The sequence below is a fragment of the Natrix helvetica genome (genome assembly GCF_964273705.1).
Source record: "Natrix helvetica genome assembly, chromosome: 1".
NCBI lineage: Eukaryota > Metazoa > Chordata > Lepidosauria > Squamata > Natricidae > Natrix > Natrix helvetica.
Genome location: NC_138548.1, coordinates 351,228,241 through 351,253,170, shown reverse-complemented (window position 1 = coordinate 351,253,170; position 24,930 = coordinate 351,228,241). Strand labels below are relative to the sequence as shown.

Sequence of the window (24,930 nt, the reverse complement as noted above, 5' to 3'; positions counted from 1 at the left end):
TGATACCCATCTCAATATAGAGTTTTGGGTTGCCTCAGATTGTTGGCCCCTGGTGGCTACCTGGAGGAATCTCCCTGCAGTTTTCGTGGTAAAGGTTCAAGAGTGGATTTCCATTGCCCACTTCCTAGGCCGGAGTGGAAGTGACGGATCGAAGGTCACCCAATTGACCTTGTACGTAAGGGAGGATTAGAACTCATGGCTTCCAGCTTGATTTCTTAACCACCACACTAGATTGGTTTCTTCTTTTACTCAATTTTAGTTATTCAATAAAAGGAAGAGGGGTTTAAAGCAAGAAGAAAAAACAGTGTTATTCTCAAATAATGTATTTATTTAATAATGTATTTCATTTTAACAATTCTATTAACAATCCTTTTTTACTTTTGGCTTGAGCCAGGAGACACATTTAGGGCACATAGCTCTTACATTTGCTATCTTGATAACAGATGGTATGTTTTATTTTTTTCCCTATTTTCTATGCATCTTCAGTTTCTATGTATTGCACAGAATACATTTATGGGCATAAAATTGGAAAAGAAGGAACTACAACCCACGAGACACCTATAAAATTACAATCAATCTTACAATCAGTAATCCAATTGTAGTAGATAACCTACGTAAGTATAAAAAGATAGAAAAAGTACTAGGATTTGTAAACAAAAAAAAAAGCACCAGTGAGGCCCTACAGCTTATATTGAGTATAATATTTCCTGAAACCTTAAAATGGTTTGTTGGATTATGACAATTATGTGTCAAAAGGAAACTGGTTAAAAAGGGAGAAGGAAAGAAAAAAATAAAGATTACAGAATATCCCGAGTTATGGGCACGTACACAATCATTGATTGCAACTAACATGAAACAAACAAGCATGATCCATAAATGGGATGGAGAGCTGTGACAGACATATAAAATCATGATTGACAGGTTTAGCTATAATGCTGATACACCTGAACACATGATGTTAAAGCCTATAAAGCTCCTAGGACACCTCGGTTTCTTTATGCAGAGAAATAGAAATGATGATCAAGTTATTCCTTTATAGACTGATTGACTGATCAGCATAGAAGAATAAAGGAAGATGAAGTAGCAAAAAGCTAAGGAAACTCTGCTTTAAGGGCTTTCAGAGATCCCCGCTTGACAAATAGGGATTTTCCCAAGGTTTTTCCTATGGTTCTCCCTTCTTTTAGGGGAGTGTCACACAGGCACCGTCGTACAAATAGAAACAGGGCCGAAGGGTCTCTCCAACCAAGGAAGCGTCTGAGAATGTATGGAGGAGAGCTGCGGTTCTGGCATCAAAGAAGCTCACTTGTCCCCCTTTGCAGTTGAGAGAGATGCGGATCCTTGTGGGCTTCTCACTCAGGATCAGTGCTGAGCGTGCTGAAGGAGAGATGGCCATGTATTTCCCTTCATATTCCTCAAACTCCCAGCACCTGGTCTGTTCATCAACATTTGTTAATTTCAGTGGATCGTTGGCAACCCCTACACCCCATTTTGCACTTTCTACAATAACTTCCCAGAAATGTCGTCCTGATGAGAACCTCTGACAGCCAAGGACATAATGATCATATACAAATCCCTTGCTGTTTGGGACAGGATATTTTCCTTTAACTGGCTTAACTCCTGTGACACTTTTTTGATCTTTGGAGACATCAAGGCCAGGATGGGCTGTTTCTGGATCCAGAGTTACATTCACTGTAAGAGGGAAGGGAAGGAAGGAGGAAAAAACAAGAGCTTCAGCTTGAGGCCTAGTTTGTGTCTTCACCCCCAAGAGCTTAACCCTAAGGCCTCTTGTGTGAATGGAGTTCAGCTTGCAAAAAGCCCCTCTAGGCAGGGAGGCCCTGGGCTATTCCCTTTCACCTCCCATTTTTAAGTTTGTAAATTACATGAGAGATAATAAAATACATCATTACTGTGATATATATCAATATATTAAATGAAACATGTTGTAACCTTTATAAAAAATGTGGCACGAATAATAAATAAAAATAAAAGGCCTCTCTTGATCTTGAGGCCCTAGGCTGAAGCCTAGTTAGCCTATAGGGAAATCCGGCCCTGCCTCTAGGACTGAAAGACTCATTTTTTAAAACAACACCTAAGCCATTGTCTGGTCAAGAGTCCTCCAACTTTGGCAGCTGTAAGACTTGTGGACTTCAACTCCCAGAATTCCCCTGATGGGGCTGCTAGTCTCTAGGTCCTTTCTGCTCCCTTTTCTCCAAGCACTTGGGCTCCCCCACTGTCTTACTCCCATCCTCTGTTAACTGCCGGTCTGTTCAGTGCCCCTCTGGCCTTCTCCTATCATTCACTTAGGTTACCTTCCCCACCTTCCAGTCCATCTGCCTCCCTTTCAGTTGCCACTAAGCTGCATGCCTTTCAGGATCCATTCATTACCTGTACCTCTCTTGGCCCTTCCGCTAAGATCTTCATCTCCCTGACTCCACTGGTCAATTCACCTAATCTCTAGTATCCCATGTGTCCCTCCCTCTGCTAATCGCCCTCCAGCTAGGCCATGCTGGCTGGAGAACTCTGGGAACTGAAGTCCACAAGTGGCCAAGGTTGAAGACCCCTGGCCAAGTCCTTCAAACACTTCATAGTAATCCAGCCTCCATGCATAATTCTCTTTAGCTACCTTCTTGCAGATGAGATTAATGGGATTGGGAGTGAAGGGTGGTTGGCTTTGCCTTCACTGATTTGGTGAGACAGCCAAGGTTGAACAGGGACTCTACCTGGAGCATTAATCCAGAGGATCAGGCAGAGCAAGAGGCTGCCCTGTTTCAATTCTCTACTGGCAGAGTCAGAAGAATCCGCCTGAGGGAACTTGGGACATAGGATGGTGTTGTGTATTGAATCGTTATTCACTTTCACTGCCTTCTTAACTCATTACTGAAGCGTTCCTAACCTCCTCCTGTTTGATACTTGTTGCGAAGCCTTCTGCCATAGACTTGCCTTGGCCTCTCCTGATTGGCCAAGACGCACCAGCCAGCCGGCGGGAGAATCCTGCCACCCGATTGGACTGCTGCCTGACAGCTCGAGTATAAAAGAGCTGTCAGCTGTCATTTGCTTCGCTGTTTGCCTTACTGAGTTTGCCGTGATTTTGAGCCGTTGTCTCTGCGTAAATAAAGGTTGTGTTAGCTTCAACCTGCCTTGCCTCAGTTCCTATCTGCCTCGTTCTCCCTACAGAACACTGGCGACGAAGGTGGGATACAGGTCTGAGGGATAGGACAAAGACAAGTCACTGCTGAGCTGATTCCAGTCACGAAGCGACGAGAGGTCGCTCTCCACTGAGAGGAAAAGCATTTTTTTTCTGCTGTCACTGCTTCATTCCGTCCTTTTCAGGATGGCTGCACAACCGGCATTCTCGGCTTTCAGACCGGCCACCGAATCCTGGGACGCTTACCTCGAACGATTTGAGTGTTTCCTGGAGGCAAACGATTTCATGGGTTTGTCCAGCGGCCGTAAGAGGAGCTATTTCCTCAGCGCTTGTGGCCATGAAATGTTTGGCACAGCCCGGGCTCTAGCTGCCCCCTTGTCTGTGCACTCCATACCTTGGGAGACACTTCTAGAAAGACTTAAAAACCATTATTCCCCAACTCCCTCTCCTTTGGCCAGGCGCTATTCCTTCCGACAGAGGGTACAGAGAGAGGGCGAGTCAGTGTCGGATTACATGGCATCCCTGAGAGCGGCAGCTCTCCACTGTGAGTTCCCTGTGCTGGACGATGCCCTCAGAGAGCAGCTGGTCTGTGGCATTAGGGACCTCAGACTTCAGCGTCGTTTGCTGCCGCAAAAAGACCTAACGTTACAAGCTGCTGTGGATGAAGCCACAGCTTATGAGTTATCCGACAAATCTACAGCAGAGATGAACAGATTTCTGCCTCCAGTCGCCCAAGCCAGCAGGGGCTATTCTGTTCACTTTGATGAGATCGAGGCGTGCAGTCTCTCTGACATCGAGGAGGACGTCAGCAGCCTGAATCTCTCCAGCCGGAAAAGCAAGCCACAGAGAGACCTTTCCCCTCAGCCAGGTTGCCTCAGTTGTGGCGGGAACCACCCCAGAAAGAGCTGCAGGTTCAAAACCGCCTCCTGTCAACGCTGTGGCAGGAAAGGGCATTTGGCTAGGGTGTGCAGGGCAGCTTTGCGAGCTAATTTTAGACCTCCTGGGGCCTCTTTTCAGAGGCAAGCCCCAAAGCAAGCTCCCTCACGCCGCCGAGACTATTTTGCTGGGGCTGACTGCCAGCAGCTGTCTGAATGGGCTGTAAGTCACTCTTCTACCTCTAAACCTGCTCAAAAATTTTTTCTGACTGTGCACATCGAGGGGAAGCCCTGTCAGATGGAGTTGGATACAGGGTCTTCAAAATCCCTCATCTCTTGGGCCTCCATCAAGCAACTCCTGCCCAGCCTTACTAAGGCTACCCTGAGACGATGCCCAATTCGTCTCAGGGATTATCAAGGCAGCACATTCCGATCTTGGGCTGTGGCACGTTCCAGGTCGCCTGGAAGAACTTCGAGGGGCCTCTTCCGCTCATCATCATCGATGGCTAGCTGCCCAGCCTCCTGGGGCTGGACTGGTTCTCCGCGCTGGGGCTCAACGTGTCCGGCGTTCACTCCCTGTCTACAGACCCATTTGCCACGCTGACCAGCGAATTCGCAGACGTCTTCGACGACCGGCTGGGTAAATATACGGGGACACCCATCTCCTTTAATTTGGACCCCCAGGTGGCACCAATCCGCCTTAAGCCCAGACGGGTACCTTTCGCCCTAAGGCCAAAAGTGGGCGCGGAATTGGATAAGCTGATCGCTCAGGGGGTGCTTGAGGCAGTGGACCATTCCCCTTGGGAGACCCCCATAGTCATTCCCATAAAGCAGGATGGTAGCATCAGGATCTGTGGGGACTTTAAGGCAACCGTCAATAGAGGGTTGCAGGCCAACCCCTACCCCGTGCCAGTGGTTCAACACCTGCTCCACTCCCTGGGTAGGGGCAACGTTTTTGCCAAATTAGATTTAGCCCAGGCTTACCAACAGCTCCCTGTGGACGAAGCCACAGCATTGGTCCAGACTATAGTCACCCACAAGGGAGCCTTCAAATGCAATAGGCTTCAATTTGGGATCTGCACTGCCCCAGGCATTTTTCAGAGCCTGATGGAACGGCTCCTCCAAGGGCTGCCTGGGGTGGTGCCGTATTTTGATGACATGTTGGTATCCGCAAAGGATCACACTGACCTCATCACCAAAATTAGGGCTGTTTTGCTGAGGTTCCGCCAGGCAGGGCTCAAGCTCAAACAGAGTAAATGCAAGCTGGGGGTGCCCAGCGTCGAGTTCTTGGGATACCTGGTGGATGCTAAAGGCATCCATCCTACTCCTGCAAAGGTGGAGGCTATCAAAAAAGCCCCCACTCCCACATCCAAAGTAGAGCTCCAAGCTTTTCTAGGGCTCCTCAATTTTTATGCCATTTTTTTTGCCTCACAAGGCTTCCTTAGCTGAGCCATTGCACAGATTATTGGATTCTAAGACCCCCGGGCATTGGGGTCCCAGGGAAGCCCAGGCATTCAGGGCTGTGAAGGACGTGCTCACGTCCCAATCCCTCTTAGTTCAGTATAGCGACCGCCTCCCTTTAATTTTGGCCTGCGATGCTTCGCCTTTTGGCATTGGGGCTGTCCTGAGCCACATTTTGCCAAGTGGCTCAGAGGCTCCAATTGCTTACTATTCCCGCACTTTGTCAGCTGCGGAACGTAATTATAGCCAGCTTGACAAGGAAGCCCCAGCCGCTGTCACTGGCATCAAACGTTTTCTTGATTATCTTTACGGGTGTTTTTTTCAGTTGGTCACTGACCACAAACCTCTTCTGGGTCTTTTAGCAGGGGACCGTCAGACTCCGCAAATCCTTTCCCCCAGAATGTACAGATGGACTGTTTTCCTGGCAGCATATAACTACCAGCTGCTGTACAGACCTGGCAAGACCCTTGGGCACGCTGATGCCCTCAGTCGCTGCCCCTTGCCAGCTCCAGTGGTTGACCCAGCTCCCACTGCTTCTGTCCTTTTAGTGGAGGAGTTGGCCATGCCAATTTCTGCTCAGGACATTGCTAAGCTGTCTGCTAAGGACCTGGTGCTATCCCAAGTGCTGGACTGGGTGCGCAGGGGGTGGCCACAAGGACTTAACCCTAAGGCCTCTTGTGTGAATGGAGTTCAGCTTCCAAAAATCCCCTCTAGGACTGAAAGACTCGTTTTATAAAACAACACCTAAGCCATTGTCTGGTCAAGAGTCTTCCAACTTTGGCAGGTCTGAGACTTGTGGACTTCAACTCCCAGAATTCCCCTGATGGGGCTGCTAGTCTCTAGGTCCTCTCTGCTCCCTTTTCTCTAAGCACTTGGGCTCCCCCACTGTCTTACTCCCATCCTCTGTTAACTGCCGGTCTGTTCAGTGCCCCTCTGGCCTTCTCCTTTCATTCACTTAGGTTACCTTCCCCACCTGCCAGTCCATCTGCCTCCCCTTCAGTTGCCACTAAGCTGCATGCCTTTCAGGATCCATTCATTACCTGTACCTCTCTTGGCCCTTCCGCTAAGATCTTCATCTCCCTGACTCCACTGGTCAATTCACCTAGTCTCTAGTATCCCATGTGTCCCTCCCTCTGCTAATTGCCCTCCAGCTAGGCCATGCTGGCTGGAGAACTCTGGGAACTGAAGTCCACAAGTGGCCAAGGTTGAAGACCCCTGGCCAAGTCCTTCAAACACTTCATAGTGCTCCAGCCTCCATGCATAATTCTCTTTAGCTACCTTCTTGCAGATGAGATTAATGGGATTGGGAGTGAAGGGTGGTTGGCTTTGCCTTCACTGATTTGGTGAGACAGCCAAGGTTGAACAGGGACTCTACCTGGAGCATTAATCCAGAGGATCAGGCAGAGAAAGAGGCTGCCCTGTTTCAATTCTCTACTGGCAGAGTCAGAAGAATCCGCCTGAGGGAACTTGGGACATAGTATGGAATGTGAGGAATCTCCGCCCTTTTCTTTACAAGCATCCGGGTGTCACAGGCATGTACAAAAGGGGAGGATCTTGAACAGGAAACCTCAGTCTGATGGGCCTCAATGCGGAGGCAATCTTGGTCCTCCAATCTAGCTTCATAGGAATTCTATGTTTCTTTCAGTCCCAGGCCATATTTTCCCATTTGTTCAGATATTTCATTCTACACCAAGATTGACTTCAGTTTTCTAGATGATGTGTAGAATGGAACAGAGCAGAATGGAGGAGAGTGGAGTGGAGTGAAGTAGGCGTAGAGGAGTAGAGCAGAACAGCAGCTTTATTTGGCCAAGTGTGATCAGACACACAAGGGATTTGTCTCCGTTGCATAAGCTCTTATTTTACATATAAATAGGAATTCTTTATAAATCATAAAATCATTAAAGTTTAGTGGATCATCGTAGTCTTTAAGGTACCTAAACCTATATTTTCCTTTTCTGTTTATCTATTATGTTTCTCATAAAGTTACTGGCATCAGAACTTAAAATAGCAAGCAATTGCAATTCCTATAACTCATAATTACCTTCCTGTAGTTGAAGTCCACTTTCCAGAGTCTCTGGGGAAGAAAAGGGAGGAATTCAGCATCTCATCACTGGAATTGGAGCATCAGAAGGGCCTCCCTTCAGATACCCCGGTTTGCTTTCCTTGGACTCAAATCAGGAAATAAGGAATATGGAAAGCCACAAGCCAGAATTTCATAGGTAGCTATATATATTCCATCAGGTATAAATATATTCTACTATATATTCCGTATATACGTAGTTCTCAACTATTTGTGTAGGGAAGTTACAGCGCCACTGACAAAAGTGATTTATGACTGGTTCCCCCACTTACGACTGTTGCAGCCCCCCCAGTTACATGATCAAAATTTGGGGACTGGGAACCAGCTTGTATTTACGATGGTTGCAGCATCTGATGGTTCTGGGATTGTCCTCCTCAACCTCCCTGGGGAGCTTCTGACAGGCAAAATCAATGCATGAAGCCAGATTCATTTATCAGCCATGATTCACTTAACAGCTATGAATTTCTGAATAACTGTGGCAAAAACATTCGTAAAATGGGGCACTGTTCACTTAACAACTGCCTTGCTTAGCAACAGAAATGTTCAGCTGAACTGAGATCATAAGTCAAGAACCACCTGTATATATTCCATTATACTTAGTGGAAACTTATTGCTTTCCCAATGATCAGTGCATATGGATTTTGAGATTCAAAGAATACAGGTAGTGTCAATTTACAATGATAACTTCACCACTGATCCTGAAATTGATCCCTCTTTGATCCACGTGACACCAACTGAGAATCTCTCTTGGATGCTCAAAATGTCATCCAGCATAAAACCCTGGTGGCTGTTTTTTACCTCTCCATTTTTTCATGGCACTTTTCAGAAGCACAGTCATATCACTGTAATCCCAGATTGTCCACTTCGGCTCTAGAAGTAAATCCACTGGATTCTCATATGTTTCCTCAGCCTGGTATCTGGCAAGAAAAAATAACAGAATAACAGAGTTGGAAGAGACCTTGTAGGTCATCTAGTCCAAACCCCCTCACATACACACACACACAAGTAGGAGACCCTACACTGTTTCTGACAGATGGGCACTCCGGTCTCTTCTTGAAAGCTTCCAGTGATGAAGCTCCCACAATGTCCAAAGGAAAGCTGTTGCAGTGGTTCATTCTCCTCAGTCAGAAAATTTCTCCTTATTTCTAGATTGAATCTCTCCTTGATCACTTTACATCCATTATTCCTTGTCTGGCCTTCAGGTGCTTTGGAAAACAGGTTGAACTCCTTCCTCTTTGTGACAGACCCTCAAATATTGGAACACTGCCATCCTGTCTCCCCTGGTCCTTCTCTTCCCTAGATCCGTCATGCCCAGTTCCTGTAACCGTTATCAACCTGCCAATAGAAGAAGCTTTCTAAACCATCAGATGGTGCTTGAGGATTGGCTAGTGACAGGATCCATTCTGGGTTGGTCACCAGAGGTTTTTTCTTCTGAGCTTTCGGACTCGTGTTGGATCATTGGTTGCCCTCTCCCCTCTTTGGAAGAGCTTTATAGCTCCCGCTGCCTCAAGAAAGTTCAAAACGTTCTTAAAGATCCATCTCATCCTGGAGACCCTTTTTTGAACTATTGCCATCTGGCAAATGGTACAGGACAATATAAACAAGGACGAATAGGCTGAAAAACAGCTTCTATCCCAGATTAGGAACGATGTTGAACTCTAATGTATAGTGCAATACTAATGCAGTAACAGGGGTTTTCAATTCAATTGTGTAGAATGTGAAGATGTGTGTTTTTGTATTCATATTAGTATTATAAACTTTTACTCATAAACATGAAACTCAGTCAACTGAATCAAGTCAATGGTTTTTGTGATGCATTATTATTGTTGTTTTCTTTGTATGTTGTACACTGAAGATGGTATTTAATTTCATTGTATGAGGTTCAGTGACAATAAATTTAAACTTAAAGGTAATGCAATGAAATGTCAGTTAACATCTGTTCCTGTAATCACAGTTTGGGTGCTTGGAAACTGGCATGTATTTATGATACTTGCATTACTTGGAATAGCTTACATCCTACAATGATACCTTGAAAACCATCAAACATCTGTCTCTTCTTGGGAAAGACTCAATAGGTGGATAAACATTCAAATTTCAATCTAAACATCTGGCTGACTGTGAAACCAACCATAATAATTGATCATATCAAATGTTGCTAATTATACTGTTGTCTAAGGTTGTCTGAGGAAAAAAGCCCCTATAACACATTACGAAACCTTTACATTCAAATACTGCTAAATAGAAACAGAACTTCCCAAAATAGGAAAACTGCTGGAGGAGCTGTTGATCTCTGAGACTATAAAGGAAAGGGTGGATTTACTTACTTCTTCAAGACGCTTCCAATGTCCTGAAAAAAAAGGGACAAAGCATTGAAAGGAACCATTTCCTATGCATAAAATTAAATTCTTACATTCACAAAATAAATGAGTGTAAAATCAGACACTAACAAACATATAAAGTACTTCCATTTTTTCAATGAAAAAAAATCCCATTGCTCCTTTCCCCCCAGCTGTTCAACCTCTTTTGGAGAGGTATTGTTTTTACTCTTTTGCCTAAGAAAAATTATACCCCGATTGAATCCAACACAATTACAATATTGGAAAAACAAAATAGTGCATCAATAGGATTAAAAAAAATCCCCTGCATTTAAACTTCCAGAATCAAGGCACTTTGGAAAATCCAAGTGGTTATAAAACTTTGTAGAACGTCTTCAGTGTTGGGTTTCTCCTTGCCCTGGAGGTTAAGGGGAGGGGGAGACCCTACAAACCACATCCCCTAATAGGGGATAGGAACCCTAAGCCAGCATTTTTAAAACTGTAAAGAATATACAGAAACAGAGACCGGTACTTTGAATTCTTGCTTTTCGCATGTCCTGCTTTTTCTGTATTACATTATGCATCATTAACATTAGTCATTACAGGTAGTCCTTGGCTAAAGAGTTCATTGAGTGACCGTTCCTTTCCATAGAAAGAGTCAAAAAGAGTACTAAATGAGGAGTTGAAAAAAAGATTTTGAACTTGGTCGAGTGCAGCCAGAATCCGACATGCAGACATGGAAAGATATATCAATCTCCACAAGAGAAGAATGGATGGAAAAAGTGATGGAGCTACAAAAAATGACAAAATTAAGTTCTGTAATTAGATATGACCCGTTGTTTCTACTTGGAAGCAGCTTCTAAATATTGTGCTTGAGATTAAAAAATAAATAAATTCTTGATTTTCCTTATTAGACTAATCTATTTTTATAGACATGACTAATAATGATTAAATATGCAAAAATAAAAAGTTGAGGCTGTAATTTTATATTGTATTTTATTGTGCAGAAAAAAAGTTCAGAGACATTTTTCCTTTTTTCTGTATCCTAACCCTTTCCCATTCTTATCCTTCTCCATTTCCCTATTTTCTTTATTTTCATTTGTACTTTTCACTATTATAATTTCGACTAAATTTATGAAAAAAGAAAAAAAAAGGAAAGAGTCAAAAAGAGTACTCTGTGGAAGGCACTACAGCTATCTCCCAATACTTGAATGGCTGTCATAGAGAAAAGGGCATCGATTTAGTCTCCGTAGCACCCAAGGGCAGAACAAGAGGCACTGGGTGGAAGCTCATCACAAGGAGATCCAACCTAAAATAAGGAAGAATTTCCTGACAGTGAGAAGTATTTATCAGTGGAACCGCTTCCCTCCCTGAGTTCTGGATGCTCCATCACTGGAGGATTCCAATAATAATTTGGACAACCATGTTTTCGGGATGGTATAAAGACTCCTGCTTTGGGCAGAGAAGACCTCCAAGGTCCCTTCCAGCCCTAGGATTCTATGATCTCCACTTCCTGTCTGACCTGTAAGAGTTTGCTGGCTGGTTGCTGAAGCTTCTCTTCTATCTCCTGGATGAGATGATCAAGAGAGCAGAGTTCCTCCATGTGCCTGGCCAAACCTTTCTCCTTTCTTCCAATAATATCCTTCTCTGTTTCTTCCATTCTAGTCAATAGAAGCTTCTCCTGTGTTTCTAACCAGAGTTGTAGCTCTCTGAATTCAGCCACTACATTTTCTCTCACTTGTTTGATGAGTTCCTAGAACAAAAAAGAGAAAAAGCAAAAGGCAAACTTTTGTTTTAATTATTTTACTTAATTATTTTTATTGTTATAATAATGAAATGGATTCCTTGAAGAATCCAGGTGGGAGAATTTCCTAAGGAGAAAAAAACCCTTTTGATATTTAAAAAAGGTTTCTAAAAAGATAGAAAAAGTCTCCAGTTTAAATGATCTCTCATGAAAATTTTCTTGGCAATCGGAGATTTCAAAAAAGGAGACAGAAAAATGTTTGACTTCACAATGTTTTCCACAAGATGAAATATGGTTTGTCTTAATTTATTAAGCAAGCATAAAACACAACTCATGGGACAAGTGCACTTAACCCAAATGTGACTCAATCATCCCATGGTGACATCTAAATCCCCAGATTAAGGACAAGTTCTTTGCCCTAACACTGTCTTTATCTTGAATTTCCTTTAAGTCAGAACTTGTACTAAAACATAGGCTGCCTATTATTAAAGGTGGTGGATGGGGTTCTCCTCCCTATTGGCTCAGAAGCTCCTCTCCCTTGGATCCATACTTACAAGCATCTCCTGCACTTTTTCCTCTGTGTCTCTTTTGTATGTAGCAATTTTTTCTTTCTGCTCCTTCTGAGCCTTCAGGCAATCCTCCACCTTCATCTGAAGAGAAAGTTTTGAGTTTATTTTCCATAAAGAATTACATCTGAGGGAAGACCCAGTTAGAGGATACAGTATATTCAATCGTCATAAATACATGACAGTTGGCAAATGTCCAAATTTTTATCATGAGACCACAGAATGCTGCAATAAGTGTGAAAAATATGTCACTTTTTTCATTGATGTTGTAACTTCGAACAGTCACTAAACAAATGGTTCTATGTCGAGGACTACCTGCAAGGGCATTGAAGGGAACAGCTTGAGTCTCCTGGTTGCACTCATCCCAGAAGCATCACTGAGAAATGAAAGTTTGGGCTGATCCAGCAGGAATGTTTTTCAGGGCCTCTACTAAGATTTTGCGGGACTCCAAGACAATTTTGCTCTAGAGCAAATGTGGAAAGGGAGCCTATTTCTCCCTACAGGCAATTTCCGTTGCTAAGCAAGATGGGGACACTGCAACCATCATAAATCGATGCCATTTGCCAATTGTCCCAATTTTGATAAGTTACCATAGAGATGCTACAATGGTCGTAAGTGTGAAAATTTGTCATAAGCCACTTTTTTCAATGGAGGTAACTTTGAACAGTCAGGAAACAAATGGTTGTAAGTCAAGGAGTATTGTAAATCTAAAGCTATTGTTAAAGGAATGGCTGAGGCAGAAAGTGGCAGATGAGTGTAATAAGACCAGTAAGGAATGGGGGGAAACTGCTGCCTAGGAACAAGAAAGTTACAAGTAAAAAGGACTCCATTGGAAGAATGCTAAGGCACATCGAGGACAACTTTGGTAACTTCTAGCTAATTATAATAATAAAACACACAGCACTTTTGATAAGACAGCTTCTTAGATAAATATGCAGTGTATGAGGAATGAGGGTAAAATACACCAGGACAAGAAATCAAAAGAAACACCTGACAAAGAACCAATGATTAATTCTTATGGGGTCTTTGCTCCTTTAACTGCTGAGACTCTTTTGTTGAAGTACTTCAAGAAAAGTCCCTTGAAAGGCCTCTCCAGTCTGATTCTGATTGGCATCTGCGCCAGGCTAAACCCAGTTTGCCGACAACAGGGGAAGCAGGTAAAGTGATCTCAGGATGGCCAGGAAGATCAAGGATCTGGACGCCCCTCCGCAGCGATTCCTCCTGGCTTACTCCTACCTGGTATTCCTGGAAAGCCTCCTCCGCAGGGATCACCTAGTGGCCCTGGTGCTCTTTGGATCGGTCGCAGACCAGGCAGATGAGGGTCTGGTGGTCCTTACAAAAGAGCTTGAGGGGCTCATGGTGCTTCGGGCAGAAGCTCCCCCCTTCCTCGCCCCAAGTCCCTCCACATCGCTTGGCCACTTCCACCACCCGCCCCAGCTGCCTGTTGGGGAGGAGGCTGCGGGGCGCGAAGGTCTGTCTGCACTGGGGGCAGGAAGCCTCCGATTCCGACGTCCCCCAACTGCGGGTCAGGCAGTCCCGGCAGAAGTTGTGGCCGCACTCCGGGATGAGCACGGGGTCCTGGAAGAAGCCTAGGCAAATGGAGCAGGTGGCTTCTTCCAGAAAATCCTGCAAAGACCCTTCGGTCGCCATCGCCGCCTCCTCCGCCGAGAGAAAGAAAGTTAAAGTTAAGTTTCGCGTGAAAGTTAAGTTTCTCTTCTTTTCTCTAAATCAGGTGAGCGCCTTTGGGTTCCTCCCAGGAGAGAAACCGAGATGATTTGTGGTTGCTGTTGCGGTCAGCTTCTCTGGCTTCTTAAAGGAAAAAGGGAGTGTTTTGAAAAGAAGAAATTGGAAATTAGCAAAGAGCCACGGGACGGATCCCCGATCAATTCTTATTAGCCCAATCACGGCGTTAAAAGCAAAATTGTTTTTAAAAAATGGAGAGAAGCAAGCATCCATGAGACGCGATTCCCATCAATTACAATTGATCCCAGTGGGGGAAGGATCTATACATTTGTATAAAGGAGTGGTTCCCAACCACAAGGGAAGGGGGGCACTTTGATTTTTAATGGGAGCAATTTGAACCTTGTTTAAACCAAGTTAATGGCTTCCTCGGTGTGAGGGGAGTTCACTTTTTGAGTAAAGTAAGAATTATATGTGGGGTGGGGGGGGCATCAGGATTTTAGAGATTCTTAAGTGGGGCATGGCCAAAAAAAAAGGTTGGGAACCACTGGTATAAAGTGTATTCTTATGTAAAGTATAAGAAATAAGGGGCATGCATGAGAAAAGCAGCGTGTTGTCCTCAGTTCTGGTCTGAGCCTGGTGCCGAATCCAATGGACGCCAGAAATGATATGCAGGTTTTCTGATTGCTTTTTATTGGAGTACTCCAAGAAAAAAAGGGTTCCTGGTCAAAAGGCCAAGAGCCAAGAACAAAGGATTAGGAAAGCTTTATACATGTTCACTAAAGGAGAAGGTGGGACAAGGTGAGATAACAAGAAATATCATCGAATAAACGTTTTAGTAATAATTCTACAATTTGTTCTCTTGGTCTCTAGCTGTCCCTATTCCTAAGCCTTGGCTAATGAATGCCCCAGGAGTTACCTAATACACATTTCATTTGCTCAACTTTTAGCTGAGGTCTGCAAGTTGTCTTAACTATCTGTAATTGCTACAAGTTTTACACATGCAAATTCCCTGTTGATAAGCGTTCTTGCCCCCAGAATGACAGTCTTCCTGATTTACTTTCAGGTGTGTGCCACTTGAATTACTTTAGAAGCCAGCCCATCAAGTGTGTCTAACTTACATTTATACTTATACCTGTTATCTTTTACATGTTTGACAAACTAAATAAATAAAATAAATAAAATCACATACTGACTTAACCTAAGCTCTTAACAACGTTACTAAGAGCTGGCAGGGAACCTCAGGAGGGGGGAGGAAGAAAAGCTGACAAGCCATAATAGAAAGGTAACATTGGTTCTCAGGTGTGAGCAAATGCTACGACTTCAGTCTGGAGGGAGGAATGCCATTTCAGATTCCTCATCAAACCAATAAGACTGTGGTAATGATTGATGAAAAGATGATATTGATGGCAATGGGAGAGTGTCCTGCACTAATTCAAGGCTAATGAAGAACAAGGTAAGCGTTCTGTATGGTTTCACCAAATCTTTATGGTGAATATCTGTTGCTTGAATTACTGACTACATCCCATCCCATCCTATTATGCAAAGATAAATACAGCTGGACAAGCGGGTTTATTTAGCAGATAAAATATGAAATCTATGGAGTATAAATAAAAATTTGCCCTTCTACGAGAATAACAGTCTGTTCCTATGTTCTTTCTTTGGTTTGATGGCCCATCACAGCTTGTCTAATTGCCTCTAGATCAGGGGTGTCAAACTCAAGGTCCGTGCTTACATCTGGACCGCCGGACCGCCCTGGAAACAGCGGTCTGCCCTGTGATGCCTCTGCCAGCAAAAATAGAACTCGGGAATGCCACGTATGGCCCTCCCAGGCTCCATTTTCAGTCACAACCGCCGCCTGCAACCCTTTGCCAGTGAAAACGGAGCTGGGGGGGGGGCTTTCGCTGCCAGAGGATTGCAGGTGGCCGGATTTGCCAAAAATGGAGCTCCAGAGCCTGTTTTTGTTGAAAGAGCATTCGGGCCACAGGCGCCCCCGACAAATGATGTCAAGCTGGCCATGCCCCTGGCCTTGCCCCCTCCCGTACCCCATCCCCGAGGTCAAACGCAACCCTGATGCGACCCTCAGTGAAATTGAGTTTGACACCCCTGCTCTAGATATACACACTTTGCTTAAGCTACTGTGGTGCTTTCCTGAGGAGAACTGGGCAATAGATGTCTCTTTATCCCTGGAGATGAAGACTAGGGAGAAAAATACTCTTGAAAGCAGTCCACAGATCATTGCCGAGTGGGGCGAAACCCAGTTGGAAATTCTACTTTTGCGGAGATTAGACATCAATTGTCCTGCAATCTAGTGTCTTCAAGAGGTGTTTGGATGCCTGCTCCCATAATCCCTAGCAAAATTGCTATACAGGGAAGGGATACAAACAACGTACCGTAATTATTCTGAATTTTCCTTTCTGAGCATCCGGCTCTATCATCCCTTTATTAGGAAAAATGTTTCTTATTTGAAAAAGTTTTTATTTTTGGTTGCCCTCTGACATTGGTGCAGGGATGGCTTCACAACGGACAAGTAAGCAGTCAGGTTGCATTATGTGTAGACAGTTGTGAGAAGGGGGGAAGGAGTGGCTACCTGACAGACTAGCCTAGGACTATCATATATAGCTGTGATGGCGAACTTATGGCACGCATGCCACAGATGGCATGTGGAGCCATTTGTTAGGGCGCAGGCGTGGCCCTGTCAACTCCAGCACGCATTTGTTAGGGCGCAGGCGTGGCAATGTCAACTCCAGCTGCCCTGGCCAGCTGCCTTCGGCCTTCTTTTTTGGCTATTTTTCACCCTCCGGAGGGAAGGGATTTCTGGTTTGCGTGTTGGGTCGTTTTTCACACTCTGGAGGTTTCAAAGAAACCTCCTGAAGGCTCTGGAAGGCCTCTGGTGGGGGAGCTGTTTTTGCCCTCCCCAGACTCCTAGAAAGCCTCTGGAGCCTGGGAAGGGGGAAAAAAGCGTGCCAAAAGTGGGGGAAGGGTGGGGGTGGCACGTATAGCATTTTGGGTGTGGGCGCGCCCGTGCACAACCCCCCGATCCAGAAAAGGTTAGCCGTCCCTGATATTTAGACTCTTGAGGCCCAAAAGATCACCAGAGAAGCACAGAAAGCTAATATTGTGCTGCCACTTCTGGTCGTCTGGAGCTTTTCAGCCAAGTCAATTGCCATTTTCCAAATAAATCAGTGAGGGAAAGTAGCATTGAGTCCTATCCTGAGGTAGCAGCCATATATGTGACTCAAGGCTACCGTCCCCTTTTAATTGCCCTCAGGAGAAATCGTAAGGTGGCCTTTATCATCCACGTACAAGTAGGGCAGGAGAGCTTGTCCAGAGAAGGAGGCCTCGGAGTACAGGTAGTCCTCGACTTAGGACCACAATTGAGTCCGAAATTTCTGTTGCTAAACTGAGACTTTTGTTGTTAAGTGAGTTTTGCCCCATTTTACGACCCCCCTTGTCTAAGTTGTTAAATGAATCACTGCAGTTGACATGTTAGTATCCCGGTTCTTAAGTGAATCTGGCTTCCCCATGGACTTTGCTTGTCAGAAGGTCGCAAAATGGGATCGCATCATCTTGGGACACTACAACCGTCATAAAAATGAACCTAGTTGTCAAGCGCCTGAATTCTGATCACGTGATCGTGGGTCGCTGCAAAGGTCGTAACTATGAAAAACGGTCATAAGCCACTTTTTCAAGTTCCTTTGCAAAACTTTGAACGGTCACTAAATGAACTCTTATGAGTCGAGGACTATCTGTATACATGGAGCAGGGCACTGATCACCCGCCTGCCTTCACAGTTCAGAGATGCTCGATCTTTTTGGGTTTCTCGTTCAAGACCAGAGGAGGGTACTCAGGGGGCCTGAGGTATAGTAACACTCTCCCCAGTTCCCAAAGAACCAGATGCCAACCTCTGGGCCATATTCAACCTCCTCATTCTTCCTCATCACAAATCTTTTACAGGTAAGGGTAAAGGTTCCCCTCACACATACATGCTAGTCGTTCCTGACTCTACGGGGGGATGCTCATCTCCGTTTCAAAGCCGAGGAGCCAGCGTTGTCCAAAGATGTCTCCGTGGTCATGTGGCCGACACGACTAAACGCAGAAGGCGCATGGAACGCTTTTACCTTCCCACCACAGGTGGACCCTATTTTTCTACTTGCATTTTTACGTGCTTTTGAACTGCTAGATTGGCAGAAGCTGGGACAAGTAATGGGAGCTCACTCCATTACGCCGCGCTAGGGATTCAAACTACCGAACTGCCGACTTTTCTGATCGACAAGCTCAGCATCTAAGCCACTGAACCACCGCATCCCTTTTACAGATCTTTTAGCCACCCCAATACTCTCTTCCTATGCTGATATCCCAGACATGTCTCCCACTTGCAAAACCTTCCTGTCCCAGCATGTAGAAACAGAGATTGAATAGCTCAGAGTTCCTGGGAATATCCTGAATCTCTCCTCCCACTTTCACACTTCTGCTGTCTTTGGAGAGGACTAGCTAAGCATTCACTGGGTCAGGATCCAGAGTTACCATATTTTTCAGAGTATAGACGCACCGGAATATAAGACACACCAAGATTTTGAAGAGGCAAATTAAAATAAAAATTTGCACTCTGCACACCTCCCCAAAGAGGCCCGTTTTTTTTTTGCGAAAATTGTTCGTTTGTTTCCCCCCCCCCCCCAAAAAGAGCATGAATAGGTTTTAGGAGGTTTGTGGAGTCCTCCTGGGGGCTGGGGGGGATTTCTGCCCTCCCCAGCCCCTAGGAGCACTCTATAAGCCTCCTAAAGGCTCTGCACAGCCATTTTGGTGAAGGGGACAAAAAAATGCTGTATTCAGCGTATAAGATGCACCCAGATTTTCAGCCTCTTTTTTGAGGGAAAAGGGTACGTCTTATACTCTGAAAAATATAGTATGTTTTCTTTGGGGCAAAGAAAGGGAAAAAGAATGTAAAGGGCGAAGGATAGGATGCTTGAAGTTGGAAGTCTTGGGCAATGTAGCCCAGCCTGGCATCACTTTTGGAGGTTTGGCACTACAACTACCAGAATTCCAAGCAAGCGTGGCCAGTTCTGAGCATTGTAGTTTAAATAGGTCTGGATGCTGTCACATCAGGAAAGAATGTAGAGTTAGAAGGGACCTTGGAGGTCTACTAGTCCAACACCGCGCCTGCTCAAGCAGGAAACCCTATACCAAGGGTGTCAAACTCGCGGCATCACGTCGTCACGTGATGTACCATAACGTCCACTTCACGAAACTGGGGGTGGACGGGCATGGCCAGCGCATGACTCATCCAGCCCATGCGCCACGAGTTTGACACCCCTGTCCTATACCATTTCTGACAAATGGTTGTCCATTCTCTTCTTAAATCCTTCCGTGTTAGAGCCATCATGGCCAAACAAATCCAGTCAGGGTTTTGCTGGCTTTAAAAAGGCTTTGTCGGACCTGCCACAACTTAATAGAAACAATCCTTGGTTCCATCTGTTGAGAAAGGTATATAGTTTTATTAGAGATCAAATGCAGTGCAGTAGTGCAAAGCCAGAACTGAGAATCGCGCGCCCAAATCTGCTAGGTTCAACTTTTTCCTCCCTTAACTGTTTCTCATGGCCCATGATTCAGGCAAGATGTTTTCATAATGGTCAGTCCAGCCTTGGCATGTGACTCCCTCCTTCTTCCAGCTATGTGATCTTGAGGCAGCATCTCCAGGAGATACAGCCATTACTTTCATCTCCCCAAGAATTCCCCCCTTCATTCCCTCTCTCCACTGATCATGGAAGTCTGTCATTGGGAAGTACAAGCAAGCATAAGATGGCAGCTGACAGGGTTAGTTAGAATGGTTTGTTAATACAGATCAGTTTGCCATCTACATCCTGGTTAAAAATCTGTGAAATAGACAAGGGACTTGTACAACAAAAATCCTAATAAATATCACTTATTTAATGACAACATCCAGCACGAAGAGTTCCAAGAATTTGAACAAAGAGGATTTTTCTTACTCATGGATTCAGGAGGGGGAAAAAAGTGACTAACGTTTTTGCTCCTTGATTATGATTTCTATATGCTTTCATTCTGGTTTTTGAGGAAGTGGAAAGAAATTGCAGTGCAACAAATCAAAGCTAGCTTCTCTCTCCCTCTCTCTCTGTCACACACACACACACACACACACACACACACACCACACATACACCCGTCCATCCATCCATCAATACTGGTCCGCATATTTGGATTTCTTGTGTACACACACACACTCACACACACACGTACATTTTATTTTAATGTTTCTAGGTACCCAGAGTCACTCTGCAGCAAGAGAAGCAGCAAACAAATTAAATTTACTTAAATAAATAGGTTCTTCATAGCATTTTATTTATGTCTTTTAGCTTTGTATAGAGACAGTCACTAAGCCACTAAGCAAGGACTATATGTAATTTGAGATCTGGGAGGCACGAATTCAATCAACCAATTTGCCACTCAGTGACTGCAGTATTTTGTCAAATCCAAGGGCTTTTCAATGGAAATTAAATATTACTTTACGATGCAGAAAAGCCAGCACTGATTTTATTTCCATGCCTGGCAGTATAGCAAAGGTTTTAGTCAAGAGCATACAGCAGCCTCTGCAAAAAAAAAAATATTTTTAAACAAAATTTTATTGGTTTTTTAAAAAAATAAACAAGGAAAGGGGTAGTGGAATAAGTTACAAATTTTGGCAGTTACAATATGCAGGAGGTGGTCCCTCCCCCCGTACTCATACATTTCATTTATTAATACATTAGATTATTACAAATTGATGGTATTTTGTCAGCATAAAAACTTTTATCTTCAAATAATTTCAATCACTTTACATCAAACAGATTTTCTTGTTCATTTTTGTGATCTGAGTTTTCTCAATGTTGCCCCTTCTCCCCCCGCCAGCAGAGCTCCGGCCCCTCCCGTGTCTTCTGTATCTGGTGTAGTATCATCAGGCTTATCTAGGAGGGCTCTATTTTTTTCCATAAAGGCCTGAGCCTCTATGGTTGTATTAATTCTGACTCTTGTGTCCTCCCAGAAGATTAGCATACCTTCAGGCATCAGCCATCTGGACCACACCCCTTTCTGGTATAATTTCTTCGCTAGTTGCGAATAGTTTTTTCTTCTCTCTCTTACTTTCTTAGGGATCTGTTTCAGAATGGCTATTTCTCTATCCTGGTATTTTAGTGCTTGCCCCCTTTGTGCACTCAGAATCTCATCTCTTGTAGTCTTTCTAAGGAATTTAATGTGTACCTCCCTTGGAACATTATGTGTTCTAGCGTATGCTGAGTTTACTCTATAAACCAGGTCCATGTCCCACCCCATCTGTTGTTTGTCTTTTTTAATGTATTCAGCCAAAAGGTTTGTCATAATGTCCCTTAAATCTTCATCATCTGCCTCAATCACATTTTGAAACCTAAGGAAAAAGGACATTCTTTCAAATTCCATTTTTATCTGGTGGTTCTCTAGCTCTTGGTTCCCTTTCTGCACTCCCCCCACCTCCCCCCTCATCTCAGCCGTCTCCTCCTCCAAAAGATCCAGTCTCTGTGAATTATTAATTGCCCGGTCTTGGTTCTCTCTAAGCTGCTCATTCATCTCCTTGAATTGATTTTTTAAATCCTCCTGTCCCTTTAAAATCTGTTGAAACATCTGCTGAAAGTCCACCTCAGAGGGCTTGGGCTGAAGCAGGGAGGTTAAAGTCTGTTGTCCGCTGGGGCTGGACGCTGAGGATGTCGGGGCGGAGACTGCAAAGCCCGGCTTTCCCGGGGGTGGTCTTTTGGGTGGCATTATAATGAGCAAAGAGATAACAATGTCAATACAGAGAGGAAACAATTAGGGAGGAAAACTGCCAAGGATGTTACGAGGCAGAGAGTCCAAGCAGATATGAACCTTTTCTATATTCAGCTCCTGGTAATAAAGTAATAAAGTCCTTTGTTCCAAGCCCAGAGTCCAATGTAACAAGAGATTTGTCTGAGTGCCACGGAGACAAAGCCAAAATGCCTGAAGCTTCTATGGCTGGAGTCACGTTTCAGTGTCTATGAAGACGACAGAAGTGTGCCATCTTGCCCTGCCAGCTTCGGGATCAGAAGGCAAAAGCCACAAGTTTTCAAAGTTTTCAGATCATCACCTCATTTACACAATTGCAGTCCAAAATCTGCCTTTGCTAGGAGCGTAATTTCGTTGCATGGCTCCCCCCCCCTCCTCCTCTGGGGGCAGAGAGCAAAACCGTTTAAAGCCGCTTGTCCAAGGGGGGGGAAATCCCCCTCCCTCCAGTCACGCTTCTCCAAAACAAGTTGAAAGTCAGTTTTAAAAAGCTGGCAATTTTTTTTTCCTTTCAGCCAAGTAAGGGAATGGGGGAAAGTTTCCACCTCACCACACAGCAGCTGCGTCCTTCAAATCTTGCTTTCTTCCAGCTGCCTCATCGCGAAGACGCCGCGGTATCTCTCCTCTTGCCTCCCAGTGCCTAGGGCGATGCGGGGAGCCCCCAACTGGCCGCCGCCGACTCAGGGGGTCCCCCGCTACACCACCCCCTCGGCAGGAGCCCTCCAGGGCATCCTGTGCCCCCCAGATCAGTGGGGAGCCCACCAGGAGTGCACGGGGTGAGCAGAACCTGCCCGACGTGAACCGCAGCTGGAACCGGAAGTGCCTCTGCAAAAATTAAGGCATCCATTTGGCCCCTTAAAAACTATCCCCCCAAATGCAGAATAATGGGTGGGTGATACTTGTTAAACACCAGAGGTATTTATTTTGTATCCCTAGTTATGAGTAATTGATAAGGTAAAGGTAACACATATGTGCTAATTGTTCCTAACTCTAGGGGCAGTGCTCATCTCCATTTCAAAGCCAAAGAGCTGAAGACTGTCTCCATGGTCATGTGGCAGGCATGACTAAATGCTGACGGCACATGGAACGCTCTTACCTTCCCACCAAAGGTGGTCCCGATGTTTCTACTTGCATTTTTACTTGCTTTCGAACAGCTAGGCTGGCAAAAGCTGGGACAAGTAACAGGAGCTCATTCCATTACACGGCACTAGGGATTCAAACTGCCGAACTGTCGACTTTTCTGATCGACAAGCTCAACGACTTAGCCACTGAGCCACCGTGGCCCTGTGAGTAATCGATACCAAACCCCTGTTCAGGAAACAGAAATGTCCTTCAGAAGGCTGAGAGTAGATCATGTTTGACTGTTTTAGGACGCGGTGGCGTTTGTGTGGTTTTTCCCAGGGGTGGCTGGTATTTTGAGACTTTCTCCTTCATGTGAAATTTCTGGTGTTTCACTATGTGCGACCGGTGAGTGAAGCACTTCCAGCATTCCAGGCATTTGTAAGGTTTCTCCCCCGTGTGGACTCGCTTGTGAGCCAAGACGTTGGATCGGTCCGAAAAGCGTTTCCCACACTCAGAACACGCGTAGGGCGTCAGGCCTGCAGTCATATTCCGTTGAGGATCTTTGGCCTGCCACTCTCTCTCTCTCTTTCTTTACTATGCTCTTTTATTAGTGGGGAATTGGGAGGGGGGATAATGAGGAGTAGAATGTGTTGTTGTTAAAACATTCCTTTCTAGAAGCCCAAGGTCATCCATTGTCTCCGCACCTCTGCACCTGAACGGAACTAGGTGGGTGGAAATGCCAGCGTGGCAGAGGAAGATTGGACCATGTGATGGACTTGTGGGTGTGGGGACAAGATCATGAACTTTCAACTGGGTGGAAACCCAGGAAGCTTTCAGATTCCGGTTTCCACAGATGTGCCAACATGTCTGTCTTATTAAATTGGAACTTTAATTCTGGATGATGTTTGGAACGCTGACATAGGGCTTCTCCCCCGTGTGAACCCTTTTGTGCCTCGCAAGGGAAGAGCTGTCTGAAAAACATTTCCTATACTCTGAGCACATGTAAGGCTTCTCTCCCATGTGGATGCGCTGATGTTTGACCAAGCCTGGCCGCTGGGTAAAGAATTTCCCACCCTCCAAGCAGGTGTAAGTATTCATTACACTGATGTTAATTCTCTAATTTTACAATAAGAATGAGAAGCATAATAGACCTATTTCATTTCTCCCTCTTAACATATATTCTAATGAATATAATAATAATATTTAACACAATAGCCTTGTCAGTCATATCAGTAAAAATCATATAGTTTACATCTCTGTCTTAACATATTTTCTATATTTCACTGATCTCCATTTATTTCTAACTCCTGTTTTTGTTCTCAGACCATCCATAAAAAAGCTCCCATGTCATATAATACTCAGGTTGTTCTTTCTCCTGGATAGGCAGCGTTAATCTATTCATTTCTGCACATTCTAATATTTTCCTAATCTCATTCTCATCAGTAGGGACCTCTTCACTCTTCACCAGTTTTGTGCAAATACAATTCTAGCTGCAGTTAGTACATGTATCATTAAGTATGCATTTCCTTTACTATAGGTTTCGGGCAAAATCCCCAGGAAAATATTTCTGGTTTTGGTTTGGAGCCCAAAATTTCTGTTGCTAAGAGAGACAGCTGTTAAATGAGTTTTTCCCCATTTATGACTGTTCTAGTCATAGTTGTTAAGTGAATCACTGGAGTTACCGTATTTTTCAGAGTATAACACGGACCTTTTTCTCTCAAAAAAGAGGCTGAAAATCTGGGCTCATCTTATACACTGAATACAGCATTTTTTGAGTGAGAGTAACAGGTCCAAGATCACCCAACTGGCCTTGTACCTAAGGCAGGATTAGAACTCATGGCTTGTAGCTTGATTTCTTCACCACCACTCTAGATTGGCTTCTTCTTTTACTCAAGTTACTTTTAGTTATTCAATAAAACGCAGAGTGGCTTAAAGCAAGAAAGAAAAACAGTGTTTTTCTCAATTAATGTATTTATTTAATAATGTATTTCATTTTTACAATTCTATTAACAATTCTTTTTTTTATTTTTGGCTTGAGCCAGGAGACACATTTAGGACATATAGCGCTCATGTTTTCTATCTTGATAACAGATGTTTTATTTTTTTCTGTTTTCTGTGCATTTTCTGTTACTATGTATTGCACTGACTACATTTATTGGCATAAAATTGTAAAAGAAGGAA

General features: G+C 44.5%; 1 pseudogene across 1 annotated transcript; it reads right to left on the bottom strand.

The window, feature by feature from the left end:
* Positions 1-251: 251 nt before the first annotated feature.
* LOC309385250 (E3 ubiquitin-protein ligase TRIM39-like) lies at positions 252-14,074 on the bottom strand (annotated as a pseudogene). The gene is made up of 7 exons (XR_014176884.1): positions 13,423-14,074; positions 12,175-12,270; positions 11,399-11,629; positions 9,886-9,908; positions 8,360-8,478; positions 7,523-7,555; positions 252-1,689 (listed from the first exon to the last, which is right to left on the bottom strand). The product of XR_014176884.1 is annotated as an E3 ubiquitin-protein ligase TRIM39-like (transcript).
* Positions 14,075-24,930: the final 10,856 nt, after the last annotated feature.